General features: G+C 61.0%; 1 long non-coding RNA gene across 2 annotated transcripts; it reads right to left on the bottom strand.

Annotated features, from left to right (window-relative positions):
* Positions 1-1,373: 1,373 nt before the first annotated feature.
* On the bottom strand, positions 1,374-4,947 carry LOC118164850. 2 transcript variants are annotated; one of them, XR_004749703.1, is made up of 3 exons: positions 4,537-4,947; positions 3,676-3,940; positions 1,374-1,515 (listed from the first exon to the last, which is right to left on the bottom strand). It is a non-coding gene; the product is annotated as an uncharacterized LOC118164850 (long non-coding RNA). The 2 variants fall into 2 exon arrangements; XR_004749702.1 differs by having other exon boundaries at positions 1,374-1,512.
* Positions 4,948-5,099: the final 152 nt, after the last annotated feature.

Here is a 5,099-nt window from a genome sequence, read left to right as displayed (position 1 = left end):
TAAAATAAAATAAATAAAAATAATAAATAATTTTGAGGGGGGCGGAGCAGGGCCCCCCAGCCCTGCCCCCTTCCTGCCCACACACTGCTGTTGCTTGTTTTTTTTTTTTGGTGGGGGGTTCCCAGTATTCACCAGGATGGGGCCCGGGGGAGAGGAGAAGGTTCCAACCCTGCCCCGGCAGCGGGGTTTGGGGTTTAGTTTGTGCTCAGACACGGATGTGGGGGAGAAATTGGGATGAGGGGGCTCAGCTGAACCCCCACCCCCCCTCCCCCGCAGCCCCCCTCCCGAAGGCGGTGGGCAGGGGGCGGGGGGAGGCGGCGGCGGTGCGGCCCCGAGACGTCTCCGGGGCGCGCACGGCTCCTCCCGGCACGGCCCCGACCGGCCCCAAGCACGGCCGCAGATCCCAGCCCTACAGCCGCTGCTCCCGGCCCTACAGCCGCAGATCCCGGCCCTACAACCGCAGATCCGCAGCCCTAGAGCCGAAAATCTCAGCCCTATAAGCACAGCTCTCCAGCCTGTATAGCTGCTGCTCCATAAACCCTATAGCCGCGGATCCCCAGCCCCTACAGCCGCAGCCCTAGAAACCCTAGAGTCGCATCTCTCCAGCCCTGTAACCGCAGATCCCAGCCCTATAGCCACAGCTCCCCAGCCCTACGGCCTCAGCACCTCAACCCCTATAGCCACAGCACCAAAAGCCCTACACCCACAGCTCCCCAACCCTACACCCACAGCTCCCCGGCCCTACAAGACCCGTTCTGCCCGCGGCTGCCCCCCGCCATTTGGGGCATCCCCCCCGAGCCACCCGATCCCGTCCCCCGTCCCTCCCCTCCCCCGGCTCGCAGCCAGCACCCGAAATAAAAAAATCCCAAACCCCAGCACCCTGCGTGCTCGGCTCTGGGTTTACCCGGTTCTCCCTCCCCCCGTGCTAAAACGACTTTTCTTCCTGCCTCGCGTCTCCCCCAAACATTTCGTGTGCGTGATGTAAGGGAAAAAAAAATCAATTCTCGGCACAGATTTTTAAAACCTTAAATCCCCCCCCAAACCCATCCTCCCAGCCCCGACCCCAAAACCCTGACGCAGGTCCCGGCTGCAGCCACCGAGAGCCGCAGCCGCGGGGACCCAGCTGCATCCCGACCTCTGGTTTTATTTATTTATTTTTTTTTCGTTTTCTTATCAAAAAAAATGTTAAAAAAGGAACGCGTCCGTCCCCTCCCCAGATATCCATCCCGCCGGGGTTGAGCTCAGCACTTTAGGGGCGAAGCCAAGGCAGGTCCCTAAAATCCCCTCTGCTCCCGGCAGGGCAGCTCCGGAGGCTTTAAGCGCTTTTCATTGAAATTCTTCTCCCTCTTATTATATATATATATATATATATTAATAAAGGGATGAGATTCCGTAAAAAATTCAACGAAGTTTCGCCAAAAAGAAAAAAAAAAAAACCTCGGTGGAGAAAATCCAGTGGGTTTTGCAGGGAGACGCGCGTCCCTTGGGATGGTGGCACATCTGGATCCGCAGCTGCTGGGGGAAAAAAAAAAATCAAATAATAAATGAAAAATAAAAGGGATTTAATTCTGCCGCCTTCCCCTGCCCGACGCCGTGCCCCTGTTGAAGACCGTGCCCATCTTTATGCCTGCGCACACCTGGATATTTAGGAAGCGGTGAATTTACATCTTTACACCCCATACACCTACATACCCTATATATTCCCATATATTAACACGCTTTAAGTCCCGTCCACACGCGATATTCGCGTTTCGAGGTGCAAAACCGCAGCAGAAACCATTTTATTCAGACGTGCCTAACCCCACGCCCGCAGCGGGGATACAAAACCCCCGCTTTAGGACCGCGGTCCTAAAAGAAATCCCCGCAGCGCCCACGGCCGCTGCCACCGCCCCGTGTTTCTGCGCCCGTACGGACTTTTCTATAGGTGCCCGCACCTACAGCCCTGCTGCCCGGCTCCGGCCGCCCGGCCCCGATGTCCCAAGCCCGGCCCCAAAGCAGCCCCCGTTTGGGGGCAGCCCCCCGTGCCCCCATCCCCGTGGGAATAAGGGGCTCAACTGGGAGGGGGGGCTCACGCTCCGCTCCCATAAATTGCTTTTTTTTTTCTTTCCCCACTATTGAAACCTAAAGAGGAGAAATCTTTCAATTGGAGATTTTTAATTTTCTAGGGGATTTCGCTTTCCCTGCCCCCAAATCCGCTTCCAGCCTCCCCACCACCCCCCCCCCCGGGTCAGACCCCGAAATTTGGGGGTACCCCGGAGCCCCCCCCCCCGAGGTGCCCTTAACCCCTCTGCAAACTCAGGGCTTTGGCATGTGATTATCAGGGGCAAATAATGGCCAGGGCGGATTTTTTTAGGAATTATAAAGGGTGTGAGCATCATTCCGGGGGGGGGGGGGGAATGGGGGGCAGAGCCCCCCAGACCCTCCCGGGTTCAGTGGGACCCCAAATTGTGGCCGGCTGGGCTGGCCCCGCATTGCACCGGGATCCTTTAGACCCTGCAGCAGTGTACAGGGGGGCGGTGGGGGGGTCTGTATTTGGGGAGGGGGGTCTATTTTTGAAGGGGGCACCCCTAAATACGCTGGGGTGGGAGGCAGGGTGGCTGCGACCACTTCGCTCTGCTCGGAGCAGGAAGGATTTGGGGGCAGGAGCTCGGAGAGCCCCTGCTCAAAAAACGTCCCCAGGGAATGGGGTTGCTGGTAATGGGATCGGGGTGCTGGGTGCCCCCCCTGTCACCAGCAAGGGGGGGCCACGGGTGTCCCTCCAGGTGCGTGGGGAGGCGCGGAGCAGGGCTGGACTTTGCCTGCAGCGTGGGGCCAGCCGTGTGGGCATGCCCCGGGGCTTCATTTCAGGATTTGATTCCTTTTTTTTAATTTATATTTTTGGCACGGCAACGAAACCTGGTGCCCGGCTGATGGTGCAACAGATACGGACCCCCCCCCCCCCCCCCCCCCCCCCCCCCCTTTTTTTTTTTTTTTTTTTTTTTTTTTTTTTCCAATACCACCACCTCTTTTCCTCCCATCGCCGCCCACTTCCACGTGACGTGGGCAAACCAGTCAGCGGGTGGGACTGGGGAGACTGGCCACAGTGGGAACAAATTATTTGGGGTGCTGGTGGGGGGGAGTGAACGGGGGGGGCATAACCAGAACCCCGCTGCCCCCTCTGCAACCCCATTCCCCGGCGGAGCAGGACCAGGAGCCAGGCACCCCATAGCCCCCCGCCATCCCCGCAGCGAGGGTTCACTGCCCCACGGCCCCAAAAGGCCCCAAAAGGCCCCCAAAAGGCCCCCCCGCCGCCCCCTGCCCCCAGCACCAAGGTGGGTAGCGCTTTCTGTCCCCTGCTCCTGGCTGCTGGCGAGCCCCTTCCCTCCAGGCCTCTCCCCGCGAGCTTCCTCCTATTGTTTCCCCGGGGCTTGAAAATGGGCTCAGATTCGCTTTTGGGTTGATTTGCCTGTGATTTTTGGTATTATTCCGATCGTGGTTATTGCCCACAGGAGGGGAATTCGCTCTTCTTCCCCTCCCCTGCCCCTGACCCCGCTCCCTTTCCAAGCCCGCAGTGGGAAGGCTCCGTCCTGGGCCGGTTACGGGCACAGTGGCCCCTCCGTCCCCCGGGTTTTGGGGAAAAGCAAATCCACCCCAAAACCCCCTTTTATTTTTCCCCCACCCCGCTGCCATCCTTACCCGCTCCCAACGCGCCACGGGACTCTGCCTCCGGCTTCTCCCCCTTCCCTCGGCTCCCGCTGTCCTGCCGGGTATCAGCCCTTATCTCCCGGTTATCTCTGCTGCTGCTAAATTCAGCCCGGCCGAGGGGTTCAGCCTGGGGAATCTGCTGCTCAAACCTAAATCAGTCCCAAGAGTGAGTTCTCCGGCCAAAATCCGCCCCCCCCCACCCCGGTGGCCGGCCCTGGCCTGGGTGCGAGGCGGTTTTCTAGGATCCTTCCGTGATCTGCGGAGAAATCGGCGATAGGGGATTCCATTCCCCTCTTCCCCGCCTGTTTTTGGGGGGGTTTCGCCCCTGCAAAACCCACAAAAGGAGCTGCGCGCCCCACGGCGCACCCTAAACCCCAACCTCCTGCCCTACAACCCAGGACCCGGAGCTCATCGGGGGAGAAGCCCCCGAAGTGCCCACCCTGGGAAACACCGACCCCAAAGCTCCGTTCCCATGGGGTCCCCCCAGCGCCCCCACTCGTGAAAAGAGCCCGGGGGGTGCATTAAAAACCCACGGAGGGAGAGCTCAGGGCCGTTTCTGCTTCGCAGGGGTCTTGCTCCCAGCCCCTCCAGCATCCTCGGAGCCGGGAAATTGGGGGCGCAGCGCTTAACCCCCCCTTAGGGACCCCCCCGCGGGGTGAGCAGGACACGGACACGCGTGGGGCGTGCCGGTGGGATCCCAAACCGCCCTCCTTCTTCCCCTCCCATTTCCCCTTTCCCAATTTAATTGGTGCCCCCCAGACCCCCCAAACCCCTTCCCTTCCCTCCCCCCAAACCCTCCCTGCTGGTTCCCATCCCCCGGGGACCATCAGAGGCGGATCGCACCGCCCGTACCTGCGGGACAAAGGGTTTTTTTTTTGCCCCCGGGCTTTCGCTGTCTCTCACCTTCCCCACCGCTCCCACCCCCCCCGGGGCTCCTTCTCCATCTCCCCCCCCAAGGCTTTAGGCCCTGCTCTAACCTCCTTATCTCCCCCCCTACCCCCCCCTTCCCCGAGGGGGGCTCCCGCATCCCCAGCCGCATCTCCCGGGGCTCTGTTGGCCGGGCCGGGGGGGGGTTGGACGGGGAGGAGACTGCCCGAGGGTTTTAAGCAGCCCGGCCCCACCGTCGAGGAGGGGGGGGGGGGATTTGAGCTGATGGATGGAGCCCGGTGGGAGAAGCTAATTCCAAGCGGGAGCTAAAGCTCTCCTCCGCGGGGACCAGGACTTCTTGCTGGGGGGCTGGAAGCGGCGGCCGGACCTGCTGAAGGTGGGGAAGGTGGGCGGCGGGGAGGGGGGGGGTGGAGGAACCAAAATTAAATCCAATTAAACTCGCCCCGCCGACTGCGTTTTGGCCGGACCCCCCCTCCCCTCAAGGCGAGACCTCTCCGGCCGCCGCTCGCCGCGTCTCCATCGGGGGA

The sequence above is a fragment of the Oxyura jamaicensis genome, chromosome 3 (genome assembly GCF_011077185.1).
Source record: "Oxyura jamaicensis isolate SHBP4307 breed ruddy duck chromosome 3, BPBGC_Ojam_1.0, whole genome shotgun sequence".
Lineage (NCBI taxonomy): Eukaryota > Metazoa > Chordata > Aves > Anseriformes > Anatidae > Oxyura > Oxyura jamaicensis.
This window is presented reverse-complemented; position numbering and strand designations above follow the sequence as displayed.